Here is a 17,038-nt window from a genome sequence, read left to right as displayed (position 1 = left end):
GAATCCATATGATTCGCAAGCATCAATATGTTAGTTATTGCTAAATGAAGGGTTTACCATGTAATACATAGACTTGCCAGGTGTACTAGGCTCTGAATCCTGGATAGACCACCCCTTTTACAAATTTTTATGCCCAATATTTGCAAATAATGCCTGTTATGTACAGTACGAGCATTTACATGGCCCAAGCACACAGTATGATACCTAAGAATCGCCTCTTAGAAATAATAGAACCTTTGTATTCAGCACATACAAGGTGACCGCACTAACAAGCGACCCATAGACAAAAACACAAGGCTAAAATCTTTATAATGTATTCATTAGCCCTGCTGGTAAATTGGCGGCCATTGATTTAATTACAGGAAGGAAACTCAGCGGGGGCCAGGAATAAATAAAATCTACAATCACCTAGTGGAAAGAGCAAAGGCCGGGAAATCCTACATGATGGAAGACGCGTCTATGGCATCAACATCTCCTCTAACATTGAATAAAATAGGTCAAATGCAGTATTTTTAGCATTAGAGTTAGAGTCTTTTATCTACACCTACATCCCCATTTTATACAAAATTAGGGTATTTATAACCTTTTTTTTTCCTGTAGAAAAAAAAATTGTCCTGAAAATGTGATAAAAGACATTCCGAATCACAGGTATCTATATTTAATGTGCCAAAGATCTGAGCTCATCCATCTGCTTGTGTGTTTCGAGCAGATTACAGAATGTCATTGGTGTTCAGCAGTTCACCCGGTTGGAATGGATAATGCAGTTTTTTGGTGGCTCAGACTGAGCTGTGTAGGTTGTTATTATAGCAGAAGCGTCGGGATATGATTACCATGAATATATGTTTCGTACAATAGACACAAAGAAGATATTCCTTCTACTTTGAGTCATGTCTTCCTTAGTTTGTCTCTATTGTTGTTTGCACAAGCCATGACTAACAATGTAGTACAATCCTCTTCATAGGAGCCCTGATAAATACCAGACATCTATTATGCCGCATGTGCAGACGTAAGTCAGTAGTAGTGCTACTGGCATCACTTAAAGGAAACCTGAGACATTAAAATCTGCAGGCAGTATGTTATAGATCAGAAGGAGCAGAGCAGGTAGATATATAGATTTCAATGAAAAGAGTACCGTAATAAGAATTATTAATTTATACTCCATATTTAGGAGTCTACACAGTGAATGACATATTGTGCATACAGGACTAGCTGTCAATCACTCCACCAGAGTAATACCACCAGATAGTGGCTAGTGGACAGCAAACATTCTGGTTATAGGGATTCTATCATTAGAATACCGTTTTTAACAAAGCCCACGTTGGAATAGCCTTAAGTAAGGCTATTCTTCCTCTACCTTTAGAAGTCTTCTCTGTGCCGCCGTTCGGTAGATATCCCAGTTTTCGTCGTTATACTAATGAGTCTCCAGACAGCATTGGGGGCATCCCCTGTACTGCTTGAAAACTCTCTAGCACCGCTTCCATTTTCTTCTCTGCCTCCGCCTCTTCTCATTTGTCACCATCGCGTCTTCATGTCCTGTGGACTCTCCCGTTTGGCCACAGGAAAATGGACGACTGTTTCAACTGCGCAGGTCCGTCAGCGCTTGTGCATGAAGACGTGACAGTAACGCAGGAGAAGAGGTGGAGACGGAGAAGAAGATAGAGGCGGCGCTGGAGAGTTTTCAACAGGGGACACCCCCAATTCTGTTTCAGCTCAGGTGAACGCCCCCTGTGCCGTCTGGAGACTCATTAGCATTGGCCTGTTATTTTAATATTGCTATAATATTTGGCTATTCCAGTGACTGACCCATCTTTCCACCTATATTTTTCATTATAGCACCATTTTTAATTGCGTTATACGATTTGGAACTTTAACCCTTTATTTATGTACTACCTTCTCTCCTGGTTACAGTAAGAGTATTATACTTCATTTGGGTTATTGCGGTCATTGGTCACTTTCACTGAATAACAATATGACATTATATTATATTTGTTACATCTCAGCCCTGCTACTTACTTATATGTACCTCCAATACCATGGTGTTCATCTAAAAGCGGATATATTTGTCTCCTCCTTTCCTTTCTTCTTTGTGTATATTCTGTTTGTATCTAATAAATTCTATATATTTTTATGATGATATTATGTGTGAAATGTCTTTGTTTTTTTGCTATGTTATTATTCTACCACTTATCTTCATGAATTTGATAATTGGCCCAATATTGCAGTCCCAATAGTCTGCGGGCTAGTAGTGTAATGAAATAAGTACAGACAAGCCAGCCCGCACGCCGCACACCTGGTCGACAAGGCTCTGGGGTCTCCTAGGCATTTATATGCCATCCTTGCCACCCCCATATTTCCATTCTGAGCACAGATGTTTTTTAGTATTCTCTAGGCTGGAAAATATGAGACTTTATGCATTGTTCAGCATGTTTAGTACCTACTCATTTATATGAAATGTCACTTCACTCTCATACATTAGCGTGATTTATGCGGAAGGCTTGGCGCACTAAACGGGCATCTCCGAATTGCTCCTAATTGAGATAATGAATAGCCCTTGATATTGTCCGCATGGTATAACATTATTTTATGGTAAATATAAAATGAGGCTGATGGGTTGTGTTACATGTAACTGCTATGGACTGTCCCTTAATGTTGCATTATGAAGTAAGTCAAGTGAATATTGAAGTTAATTCAGAGACGCATAAGAAGGGAGCTCAGACAGATGATTCACTTGTAATTGTGTCTGTGGGAATTATAAGAGTCATTACCCATAGTCAGGGCTAATAGTTAACTGCAGAGCATGTATAGGCTACCATACTGCTGCAAGGGAATCGCTAGAGCAGCAATTCCCCTGTAGCTGCTGGTGAACGCTGGGGGAGGAGCACAATAGACATTGAGCCCTAAGCCGAAACCCCCCGCTGTCCCTTCCTACTTGCTGGTCCTATACTAAGCAATAGGCAACAACGGAGTGACAGGCCCTTCCTATATATGTGACAACACTGAACGAAGACAAGACAAACAACAACAAAGGGAGGTCAATAAGCCTATAAGTTTGGCACCATGAGTATAAGGTAAGCCCAGAAGCTTAGAAAGAGTGACCTTAGATCGTTCTTTATTGTATACATACTGGAGCACCATGAAACTCTAGATATATTATATTGTAGGGAGAGTGATTCTGATAATATTGTAGAATCTGTAGGAATAATCCACATCAGAAGTTTACTATTGGTTTGGCATTATGAGTATTGGGCGTGTCCACAAGAAGGTTAGTAGGCGTGACTATAAACCTCAGGGGTGGGGCTCATGGCAGAAGCTCTGATAAATAACCTTGTTCTCTACACCATTCTATCTTTCACAGCTAAGGCTAAGTTCACATTGGCAGAGGAGTCTCAAATGAAAATTGGCAGAGAGAAAATCCTGAACAGAGGACTTTTCTGTCTACCCCTTTCAGTTTGAAAATCCATGGACCCCCGACAGACCCCATTATACTCAATGGATGATGGAAACTCCGGCACAGATAGGAATCTAGCCTAAACCTTCAGGGTTAGGGGCCCCGCATAACAGAAACTGTGAGGCAAAAACGGCAGAGTTTTACAATACCTGCAAAGTGGATAGGATTCTGGCTAATCCTCTCCACACAATGCAGAAAATCTGCTTGATTTCAAAAACCGTTGCGTTTTTGTAAATCGCGGGAGGTTATTTATACCTATGGAAATGCTGGCGTTTTCCCTATAGGTATAATGGAAGTAGAAAGTCTGCAGAGGAAAACTCTGCAGACTTTCTGTGAAAAGTGTTGCAGGAAAAAACGTGTTAGAAATGCATCGCTACATTGGGTCTTAGCCTCAGTGTTACCATTGATAACAGTTTTACCATATATCATATAGGAGACATGATACATGGAATCACAATATACACAGTATACAGCTTTGCCATCTTCCTTAAGATTATAGCGTTCTGCTGAATTCATTATACATATCCTGAATGTGCAGAGTTTTTCTATGGCTGATTTTTTTTTCCAGAGTATTTTTGTTTTCTCTCTTTGCCTTCCAAATTTTCTGCTTTGAAATACTGCCATTGTGAAACACGGGGAAAGTGCTGCCAGCTTCTTCCTTCTCAAGGAATGCACAATAAGCAAGAAAAATTCTATCACATCCCATATTTCATCCGTATTACCAAGCAGAAATGAATACAGCAGAGGAGATGATTCAATAATCTGGTTTATTTTACTTGTAGTGTCATATTTGGTTTGTAGTTGTATTAGGCAGAAGTTACACAGGATCCTGCAAGCTATGGGCATGGTATTATATCTAGAACTACAGATTCATGTGTATGAGGTCTATCTATCTATCTATCATCTATCTATCTATCTATCTATCTATCTATCTATCTATCTATCTATCTATCATCTATCTATCTATCTATCTATCTATCTCCTATCTATCTATCTATCTATCTATCTATCTATCTCCTATCTATCTATCTAACTATCTATCTATCTATCTATCTATCTATCTATCTCCTATCTATCTATCTAACTATCTATCTATCTAACTATCTATCTATCTATCTCCTATCTATCTATCTATCTATCTATCTATCTATCTATCTAACTATCTATCTATCTCCTATCTATCTATCTATCTATCTATCTATCTATCTATCTATATCCTATCTATCTATCTATCTATCTATCTATCTCCTATCTATCTATCTATTTATCTATCTAACTCCTATCTATCTATCTATCTATCTATCTATCTATCTATCTATCTATCATCTATCTATCTATCTATCATCTATCTATCTATCTATCTCCTATCTATCTATCTATCTATCTATCTATTTATTTATCTATCTATCTACGTATCTATCTAATAAATTCTCTTCTATACCCTCATAGGTTTCTGCTGCATAATGCGGTAAGTTTACCTGTAGTCCTTTATAAACACATAGTAACCACATTGTGATCTTATTATAAGTTTATCCCAATGACATCCTCGGCTCTGCCGTATCTCACTCACCTAATATTAATCAGATTTCTGACAAGTCAGTGTAACATAAACCAGATTTGATGTTTTCCTATAAATCCTCAACATGCTGACATCCTATTAATATTATAAATGTGAAAGTTTGTGAGTTTGGATGTTTGTGGGTTTGTGTGTTTGGATGTTTGGATGTTTGTTCCTCAATCACGCAAAACCCGCTCGACCGATTTGGCTGAAAGTTTCCACAAACATAGATAATACACCCGATTGCGCAATAGGCTACTTTTCGTCACAACAGCGCACATACGTTTGTGCCAGGACCCCCACAAACCCCAAACTCACACCACCATCTCTGCAATCTCACACACTTTGGACCATAGCAAGCCACAAAATTCATATTGCCCTCTACAGCCTCGCCCCTAACCCCACACAATCACATATACATATACTTTACCACTTTGCCCCTCCCCTTAACGATACTCCAGGAGGCTCTCTTTAACGCTCCGGAGCAGCCATGTTTGCCGACCCCCACCGCTCTGACAATCCGCGACACTGCCCACCCATGTCAATACCCCTAGGAAGTCTAATAAATGCAAAAAAAAAAGTTTAAAAAAAGTAAAAAAATATATAAAAACAAATAAAAAGGATTAAAAATTCAAATCACCCCCCTTTCCCTAGAACACATATAAAAGTAGTTAAAAACTGTAAAACACATACATGTTAGGTATCCCCGCGTCCGAAATCGTCCGCTCTACAAAGCTACACAAATATTTTTCCTGTTCGGTAAACGCCGTAGCAGGAAAAATGATCAAAAGTGCCAAACCGCTGTTTTTTCCACTCTTTTGATTCTGATAAAAATTTGAATAAAAAGTGATCAAAGCAATAACATTTCCCGAAAATGGTAGAACTAAAAAGTACACCCGACCCCGCAAAAAAAGACGCCCTATACATCCCCGGACACGGACGTATAAAAAAGTTACGGCTGTCGGAATATGGCGACTTTTCAAAAAAAAAAAAAGGTTTTAACACAGTTTGGGATTTTTTTAAGGGGTCAAAATGTAAATAAAACCATATAAATTTGGTATCCCCAGCATCGTAACGAAACACAGAATACAGGGGACATGTCATTTTGGTTGCACAGTGAACGCCGTAAAACCAAAGCCCGTAAGAAAGTCGCAGAAATGCATTTTTTGGTCAAATCCACCCCATTCAGAATTTTTCCCCTGCTTCCCAGTACATTATATAGAATAAATAATGGTGGCATCAGGAAGAAAAATTTGTCCCAGGAAAAATTAAGACCTCATATGGCTCTGGGAGTGGAGAAATAAAAAAGGTATGGGGTTTAGAAGGAGAGGAGTCAAAAACGAAAATCAAAAAATGCCGTTGACGGGAAAGGGTTAACTTCAAATACTTCTGTCCCAAAGTTACTATGTAAAGTTTCTCACAACACCGTATATATAGCAGCTCAACTACAAATTAACTTCAACACAAAAGTCTCACGTATTCTCTGAATTCCAGCAAAAACAAGATACAAAGTTACATTTCATATCCCATCCCTTATACACAGTACGAAAACCTTACCCGCACCTGTATATACCCACTGCTACAATCACCGCAGACGAAGTCGTGGGTACCAGCTAGTATATCATATAGGAGACATGATACATGGAATCACAATATACACAGTATACAGCTTTGCCATCTTCCTTAAGATTATAGCGTTCTGCTGAATTCATTATACGTATCCTGAATGTGCAGAGAGTTTTTCTATGGCGGATTTTTTTTCCAGAGTATTTTTGTTTTCTCTCTTTGCCTTCCAAATTTTCTGCTTTGAAATACTGCCATTGTGAAACACGGGGAAAGTGCTGCCAGCTTCTTCCTTCTCAAGGAATGCACAATAAGCAAGAAAAATTCTATCACATCCCATATTTCATCTGTATTATCAAGCAGAAATGAATACAGCAGAGGAGATGATTCAATAATCTGGTTTATTTTACTTGTAGTGTCATATTTGGTTTGTAGTTGTATTAGGCAGAAGTTACACAGGATCCTGCAAGCTATGGGCATGGTATTATATCTAGAACTACAGATTCATGTGTATGAGGTCTATCTATCTATCTATCTATCTATCTATCTATCTATCTATCTATCTATCTATCTATCATCTATCTATCTATCTATCTATCTATCTATCTATCATCTATCTATCTATCTATCTATCTATCTATCTATCTATCTATCTATCTATCTATCTATCCATCCATCCATCCATCCATCTATATCTATCTATCTATCTCCTATCTATCTATCTATCTATCTATCTATCTATCTATCTATCTATCTATCTATCTATCCATCCATCTATATCTATCTATCTATCTATCTATCTATCTATCTATCTCCTATCTATCTATCTATCTATCTATCTATCTATCTATCTATCTATCTCCTATCTATCTATCTATCTATCTATCTATCTATCTCCTATCTATCTATCTATCTATCTATCTATCTATCTATCTATCTATCTCCTATCTATCTATCTATCTATCTATCTATCTCCTATCTATCTATATCCTATCTATCTATCTATCTATCTCCTATCTATCTATCTATCTATCTATCTATCTATCTCCTATCTATCTATCTATCTATCTATCTATCTATCCTATCTATCTATCCTATCTATCCTATCTATCTATCTATCTATCTATCTATCTATCTCCTATCTATCTATCTATCTATCTATCTATCTATCTATCTATCTCCTATCTATCTATATCCTATCTATCTCCTATCTATCTATCTATCTATCTATCTATCTATCTATCTATCTATCTATCTATCTATCTATCTATCTCCTATCTATCTATCCTATCCTATCTATCTATCTATCTATCTATCTATCTATCTATCTATCTATCTATCTATCTATCTATCTATCTATCTATCTATCTATCTATCCTATCTATCTATCTATCTATCTATCTATCTATCTATCTATCTATCTATCTCCTATCTATCTATCTATCTATCTATCTATCTATCTATCTATCTATCTATCTCCTATCTATCTATATCCTATCTATCTCCTATCTATCTATCTATCTATCTATCTACGTATCTATCTAATAAATTCTCTTCTATACCCTCATAGGTTTCTGCTGCATAATGCGGTAAGTTTACCTGTAGTCCTTTATAAACACATAGTTAGTAACTAGAGATGAGCGAACAGTGTTCTATCGAACTCATGTTCGATCGGATATTAGGCTGTTCGGCATGTTCGAATCGAATCGAACACCGCGTGGTAAAGTGCGCCATTACTCGATTCCCCTCCCACCTTCCCTGGCGCCTTTTTTGCTCCAATAACAGTGCAGGGTAGGTGGGACAGGAACTACGACACCGGTGACGTTGAAAAAAGTAGGCAAAACCCATTGGCTGCCGAAAACATGTGACCTCTAATTTAAAAGAACAGCGAAGCCCAGGTTCGCGTCATTCTGAGCTTGCAATTCACCGAGGACGGAGGTTTCCGTCCAGCTAGCTAGGGCTTAGATTCTGGGTAGGCAGGGACAGGCTAGGATAGGAAGGAGAAGACAACCAACAGCTCTTGTAAGAGCTAAATTCCAGGGAGAAGCTTGTCAGTGTAACGTGGCACTGACGGGCTCAATCGCCGCAACCCAGCTTTCCCAGGATCCTGAATGGAATACACTGTCAGTGTATTCCCGTATACCCGATATATACCCCGATACCCGTTCCAACGGTGTGCCCCCCCACCTTCACCCCAGAAATACCCTGCAAGTCCCCTAGCAATAGAATTGGGGCTATATACACCCACAATTTTTACTACTGGTATACAGTGCCATTGTCTGACTGGGAATTCAAAGAGTATATTGGGAATACAAATACCCTCATTTCTTGCTACTGCCATATAGTGCCAGTTTCTGACTGGGAATTCAAAGAATATATTGGGGTTACGTGCACCCCCAATTTTTACTACTGGTATACAGTGCCATTGTCTGACTGGGAATTCAAAGAATATATTGGGGTTATAAATACCCTCATTTCTTGCTACTGCCATATAGTGCCAGTTTCTGACTGGTAATTCAAAGAATATATTGGGGTTACGTGCACCCACAATTTTTACTACTGGTATACAGTGCCATTGTCTGACTGGGAATTCAAAGAGTATATTGGGAATACAAATACCCTCATTTCTTGCTACTGCCATATAGTGCCAGTTTCTGACTGGTAATTCAAAGAATATATTGGGGTTACGTGCACCCACAATTTTTACTACTGGTATACAGTGCCATTATCTGACTGGGAATTCAAAGAGTATATTGGGAATACAAATACCCTCATTTCTTGCTACTGCCATATAGTGCCAGTGTCTGACTGGTAATTCAAAGAATATATTGGGGTTACGTGCACCCACAATTTTTACTACTGGTATACAGTGCCATTGTCTGACTGGGAATTCAAAGAGTATATTGGGAATACAAATACCCTCATTTCTTGCTACTGCCATATAGTGCCAGTTTCTGACTGGTAATTCAAAGAATATATTGGGGTTACGTGCACCCACAATTTTTACTACTGGTATACAGTGCCATTGTCTGACTGGGAATTCAAAGAGTATATTGGGGTTATAAATACCCTCATTTCTTGCTACTGCCATATAGTGCCAGTTTCTGACTGGTAATTCAAAGAATATATTGGGGTTACGTGCACCCACAATTTTTACTACTGGTATACAGTGCCATTGTCTGACTGGGAATTCAAAGAGTATATTGGGAATACAAATACCCTCATTTCTTGCTACTGCCATATAGTGCCAGTTTCTGACTGGTAATTCAAAGAATATATTGGGGTTACGTGCACCCACAATTTTTACTACTGGTATACAGTGCCATTGTCTGACTGGGAATTCAAAGAGTATATTGGGAATACAAATACCCTCATTTCTTGCTACTGCCATATAGTGCCAGTTTCTGACTGGGAATTCAAAGAATATATTGGGGTTACGTGCACCCCCAATTTTTACTACTGGTATACAGTGCCATTGTCTGACTGGGAATTCAAAGAATATATTGGGGTTATAAATACCCTCATTTCTTGCTACTGCCATATAGTGCCAGTTTCTGACTGGGAATTCAAAGAATATATTGGGGTTACGTGCACCCCCAATTTTTACTACTGGTATACAGTGCCATTGTCTGACTGGGAATTCAAAGAATATATTGGGGTTATAAATACCCTCATTTCTTGCTACTGCCATATAGTGCCAGTTTCTGACTGGTAATTCAAAGAATATATTGGGGTTACGTGCACCCACAATTTTTACTACTGGTATACAGTGCCATTGTCTGACTGGGAATTCAAAGAGTATATTGGGAATACAAATACCCTCATTTCTTGCTACTGCCATATAGTGCCAGTTTCTGACTGGTAATTCAAAGAATATATTGGGGTTACGTGCACCCACAATTTTTACTACTGGTATACAGTGCCATTGTCTGACTGGGAATTCAAAGAGTATATTGGGAATACAAATACCCTCATTTCTTGCTACTGCCATATAGTGCCAGTTTCTGACTGGGAATTCAAAGAATATATTGGGGTTACGTGCACCCACAATTTTTACTACTGGTATACAGTGCCATTGTCTGACTGGGAATTCAAAGAGTATATTGGGAATACAAATACCCTCATTTCTTGCTACTGCCATATAGTGCCAGTTTCTGACTGGGAATTCAAAGAATATATTGGGGTTACGTGCACCCACAATTTTTACTACTGGTATACAGTGCCATTGTCTGACTGGGAATTCAAAGAATATATTGGGGTTATAAATACCCTCATTTCTTGCTACTGCCATATAGTGCCAGTTTCTGACTGGTAATTCAAAGAATATATTGGGGTTACGTGCACCCACAATTTTTACTACTGGTATACAGTGCCATTGTCTGACTGGGAATTCAAAGAGTATATTGGGAATACAAATACCCTCATTTCTTGCTACTGCCATATAGTGCCAGTTTCTGACTGGGAATTCAAAGAATATATTGGGGTTACGTGCACCCCCAATTTTTACTACTGGTATACAGTGCCATTGTCTGACTGGGAATTCAAAGAATATATTGGGGTTATAAATACCCTCATTTCTTGCTACTGCCATATAGTGCCAGTTTCTGACTGGTAATTCAAAGAATATATTGGGGTTACGTGCACCCACAATTTTTACTACTGGTATACAGTGCCATTGTCTGACTGGGAATTCAAAGAGTATATTGGGAATACAAATACCCTCATTTCTTGCTACTGCCATATAGTGCCAGTTTCTGACTGGTAATTCAAAGAATATATTGGGGTTACGTGCACCCACAATTTTTACTACTGGTATACAGTGCCATTGTCTGACTGGGAATTCAAAGAGTATATTGGGAATACAAATACCCTCATTTCTTGCTACTGCCATATAGTGCCAGTTTCTGACTGGGAATTCAAAGAATATATTGGGGTTACGTGCACCCACAATTTTTACTACTGGTATACAGTGCCATTGTCTGACTGGGAATTCAAAGAATATATTGGGGTTATAAATACCCTCATTTCTTGCTACTGCCATATAGTGCCAGTTTCTGACTGGTAATTCAAAGAATATATTGGGGTTACGTGCACCCACAATTTTTACTACTGGTATACAGTGCCATTGTCTGACTGGGAATTCAAAGAGTATATTGGGAATACAAATACCCTCATTTCTTGCTACTGCCATATAGTGCCAGTTTCTGACTGGGAATTCAAAGAATATATTGGGGTTACGTGCACCCACAATTTTTACTACTGGTATACAGTGCCAATTTCTAACTAGGAATTCAAAATGCGCAAGGCTCCCGGAAAGGGACGTGGACGAGGCCGTGGGCGAGGTCGGGGGAATGGTTCTGGGGAGCAAGGTAGCAGTGAAGCCACAGGGCGTCCCGTGCCTACTCCTGTGGGGCAGCAAGCATTGCGCCACTCCACAGTGCCAGGGTTGCTTGCCACATTAACTAAACTGCAGGGTACAAACCTTAGTAGGCCCGAGAACCAGGAACAGGTCTTGCAATGGCTGTCAGAGAACGCTTACAGCACATTGTCCAGCAGCCAGTCAGACTCTGCCTCCTCTCCTCCTATTACCCAACAGTCTTGTCTTCCTTCCTCCCAAAATTCCGAAGCTTTACAGAACAATAACCCAAACTGTCCCTGCTCCCCAGAGCTGTTCTCCGCTCCTTTCATTGTCCCTCAACCTGCCTCTCCACGTCACGATTCCACGAACCTAACAGAGGAGCATCTGTGTCCAGATGCTCAAACACTAGAGTCTCCTCCATCTCCGTTCGATTTGGTGGTGGATGACCAGCAACCCACCCTCATCGACGATGATGTGACGCAGTTGCCGTCAGGGCATCCAGTTGACCGGCGCATTGTGCGGGAGGAGGAGATGAGACAGGAGTTGGAAGAGGAAGTGGTGGATGATGAGGACACTGACCCGACCTGGACAGGGGGGATGTCAAGCGGGGAAAGTAGTGTGGATGTTGAGGCAGGTGCAGCACCAAAAAGGGTAGCTAGAGGCAGAGGCAGAGGTCAGCAGCTTAGGCGAAGCCAGGCCACACCCGGAATCTCCCAAGATGTTCCAGTTCGTACCCAGCCCCGAAAAACTCCCACCTCGAGGGCACGTTTCTCGAAGGTGTGGAGTTTTTTCAAGGAATGCGCCGAGGACAGATATAGTGTTGTCTGCACAATTTGCCTCTCGAAATTGATTAGGGGCTCTGAGAAGAGCAACCTGTCCACCACTTCAATGCGCCGTCATTTGGAATCCAAGCACTGGAATCAGTGGCAGGCAGCAACGGCAGGACAAAGGCCGCCTGCCGTTCATGCCACTGCCACTGCCTCTGCCTCTGCCTCTGCCACTGCCACTGCTGACTGTGCTGGCGATGCACTCCAGAGGACGAGCCAGGACACCACTTCATCTGCCTCCGCCACTTTGTTGACTTCTACCTCATCCTCCCCTGGCCCTGTCTTATCTCCTTCTCCTGCACCATCAAAGGCACCATCAGGCGTTTCTTTACAACAACCCACCATCTCTCAGACATTGGAGCGGCGGCAGAAATACACTGCTAACCACCCACACGCGCAAGCCTTGAACGCCAACATCGCTAAACTGCTGGCCCAGGAGATGTTGGCGTTCCGGCTTGTTGAAACTCCCGCCTTCCTGGACCTGATGGCAACTGCGGCACCTCGCTATGCCGTCCCTAGCCGTCACTACTTCTCCCGGTGTGCCGTCCCCGCCTTGCACCAGCACGTGTCACTCAACATCAGGCGGGCCCTTAGTTCCGCGCTTTGCACAAAGGTCCACTTGACCACCGACGCGTGGACAAGTGCATGCGGACAGGGACGCTACATTTCACTGACGGCACACTGGGTGAATGTAGTTGAGGCTGGGACTGCTTCCCAAACTGGCCCGGTGTACCTCGTCTCCCCGCCTAACATTCCTGGCAGGGACACGAGAAGAACACCCCCCTCCTCCTCCTCCTCTACCGCCTCCTCCTCCGCCACCGCCTCCTCCTCCGCCACCGCCTCCTCCTCCGCTGTTAGATTGACCCCAGCTACGAGTTGGAAACGTTGCAGCACTGGCGTTGGTAGACGTCAGCAGGCTGTGCTGAAGCTGATCAGCTTGGGGGACAGACAGCACACTGCCTCCGAGGTGAGGGATGCCCTCCTCGATGAGACGGCAATATGGTTTGAGCCGCTGCACCTGGGCCCAGGCATGGTCGTTTGTGATAACGGCCGGAACCTGGTAGCAGCTCTGGAGCTTGCCGGACTCCAACATGTTCCATGCCTGGCCCACGTCTTCAACCTAGTGGTGCAACGTTTCCTAAAGAGCTACCCCAATGTTCCAGAGCTACTGGTGAAAGTGCGGCGCATGTGCGCCCACTTTCGCAAGTCGACAGTAGCCGCTGCTAGCTTAAAATCTCTCCAGCAACGCCTGCATGTGCCACAACACCGGCTTTTGTGCGACGTCCCCACACGCTGGAACTCAACGTTTCAGATGTTGAATAGAGTGGTTGAGCAGCAGAGACCTTTGATGGAATACCAGCTACAAAACCCTAGGGTGCCACAAAGTCAGCTGCCTCAGTTTCACATCCATGAGTGGCCATGGATGAGAGACCTTTGTGACATCCTACGGGTCTTTGAGGAGTCCACAAGGAGGGTGAGCTCTGAGGATGCGATGGTGAGCCTTACAATCCCGCTCTTGTGTGTTCTGAGAGAATCCCTGATTGACATCAGGGATAACTCAGATCACACAGAGGAGTTAGGGATAGCATCCGATCCGTCACAGCTGGAGAGTAGGTCCACACATCTGTCCGCTTCACTGCGTTTAATGGAGGAGGAGGAGGAGGAGGAGGAGGAAGAAGAGTTGTCCGATGATGTGATGGTGATACAGGAGGCTTCCGGGCAACTTCGAATCGTCCCATTGTTGCAGCGCGGATGGGTAGACATGGAGGATGAGGAGGAAATGGAGATTGAACTTTCCGGTGGGGCCAGAGGAGTCATGCCAACTAACACTGTGGCAGACATGGCTGAGTTCATGTTGGGGTGCTTTACAACCGACAAGCGTATTGTCAAAATCATGGAGGACAACCAGTACTGGATCTTTGCTATCCTTGACCCCCGGTATAAAAACAACATCTCGTCTTTTATTCCGGTAGAAGGGAGGGCCAATCGCATCAATGCTTGCCACAGGCAATTGGTGCAGAATATGATGGAGATGTTTCCAGCATGTGACGTTGGCGGCAGGGAGGGCAGTTCCTCCAGTAGGCAACCAAGTTCTCACCGGTCCACACAAACGAGGGGCACACTGTCTAAGGTCTGGGACACCTTGATGGCACCCCCTCGCCAAAGTGCCGCCACGGAGGGTCCTAGTGTCACCAGGCGTGAGAAGTATAGGCGCATGTTGCGGGAATACCTTTCCGACCACAGCCCTGTCCTCTCCGACCCCTCTGCGCCCTACACGTATTGGGTGTCGAAGTTGGACCTGTGGCTTGAACTTGCCCTATATGCCTTGGAGGTGCTGTCCTGTCCTGCCGCCAGCGTCCTATCTGAGAGGGTGTTCAGTGCAGCCGGTGGCATCATCACTGACAAGCGCACCCGTCTGTCAGCTGAGAGTGCCGACCGGCTCACTTTGATAAAAATGAACCACCACTGGATAGAGCCTTCATTTTTGTGCCCACCTGTGTAAAGCACCCCAACATGAAACTCCATGTCTGTACTCAACCTCTCCAATTCCTCCGCATCCTCATACTCATCCACCATAAGCGTTGCACAATTCTGCTAATACTAGGCTCCCTCCAACATGATTTCCCCCAACTCTGCTGGTTAGAGGCTCCCTCCACCCTGATTTCCACCAACTCTGCTGGTTAGAGGCTCCCTCCACCCTGCTTTCCCACAACTCTGCTGGTTAGAGGCTCCTTCCACCATGAATTTGCCCAAACTGGGCTGTTTAGAGGCTCCCTCCACCATGAATTGGTCCAAACTGGGTTTTTTAGAGGCTCCCTCCACCATGAATTGGTCCAAACTGGGCTGGTTAGAGGCTCCCTCCACCATGAATTGGTCCAAACTGGGCTGGTTAGAGGCTCCCTCCACCATGAATTGGTCCAAACTGGGGTGGTTAGAGGCTCCCTCCACCATTAATTGGTCCAAACTGGGCAGGTTAGAGGCTCCCTCCACCATTAATTGGTCCAAACTGGGCTGGTTAGAGGCTCCCTCCACAATTAATTGGTCCAAACTGGGCTAATTAGAGGCTCCCTCCACCATGAATTGGTCCAAACTGGGTTTTTTAGAGGCTCCCTCCACCATGAATTTGCCCAAACTGGGCTGTTTAGAGGCTCCCTCCACCATGAATTGGTCCAAACTGGGCTGGTTAGAGGCTCCCTCCACCATGAATTGGTCCAAACTGGGCTGGTTAGAGGCTCCCTCCACCATGAATTTCCCAAAACTTGGCTGTTTAGAGGCTCCCTCCACCATTAATTGGTCCAAACTGGGCTGGTTAGAGGCTCCCTCCACCATGAATTTGCCCAAACTGGGCTGTTTAGAGGCTCCCTCCACCATGAATTTGCCCAAACTGGGCTGGTTAGAGGCTCCCTCCACCATGAATTTCCCAAAACTTGGCTGTTTAGAGGCTCCCTCCACCATTAATTGGTCCAAACTGGGCTGGTTAGAGGCTCCCTCCACCATGAATTTGCCCAAACTGGGCTGTTTAGAGGCTCCCTCCACCATGAATTTGCCCAAACTGGGCTGGTTAGAGGCTCCCTCCACCATGAATTGGTCCAAACTGGGCTGGTTAGAGGCTCCCTCCACCATGAATTTGCCCAAACTGGGCTGTTTAGAGGCTCCCTCCACCATGAATTTGCCCAAACTGGGCTGGTTAGAGGCTCCCTCCACCATGAATTGGTCCAAACGGGTTTTTAGAGGCTCCCTTCACCATGAATTGGTCCAAACTTGGCTGTTTAGAGGCTCCCTCCACCATGAATTGGTCCAAACTGGGGTGGTTAGAGGCTCCCTCCACCATGAATTTGCCCAAACTGGGCTGTTTAGAGGCTCCCTCCACCATGAATTTGCCCAAACTGGGCTGGTTAGAGGCTCCCTCCACCATGAATTGGTCCAAACTGGGCTGGTTAGAGGCTCCCTCCACCATGAATTTGCCCAAACTGGGCTGTTTAGAGGCTCCCTCCACCATGAATTTGCCCAAACTGGGCTGGTTAGAGGCTCCCTCCACCATGAATTGGTCCAAACGGGTTTTTAGAGGCTCCCTTCACCATGAATTGGTCCAAACTTGGCTGTTTAGAGGCTCCCTCCACCATGAATTGGTCCAAACTGGGGTGGTTAGAGGCTCCCTCCTTTATGAATTTGCCCAAACTGGGCTGTTTAGAGGCTCCCTCCACCATGAATTGGTCCCAACTGGGTTTTTTAGAGGCTCCCTCCACCATGAATTGGCCCAAACTGGGCTGGTTAGAGGCTCC

Source organism: Leptodactylus fuscus, chromosome 6 (genome assembly GCF_031893055.1).
Source record: "Leptodactylus fuscus isolate aLepFus1 chromosome 6, aLepFus1.hap2, whole genome shotgun sequence".
Lineage (NCBI taxonomy): Eukaryota > Metazoa > Chordata > Amphibia > Anura > Leptodactylidae > Leptodactylus > Leptodactylus fuscus.
Note: the sequence above shows the minus strand (reverse complement) of the source record.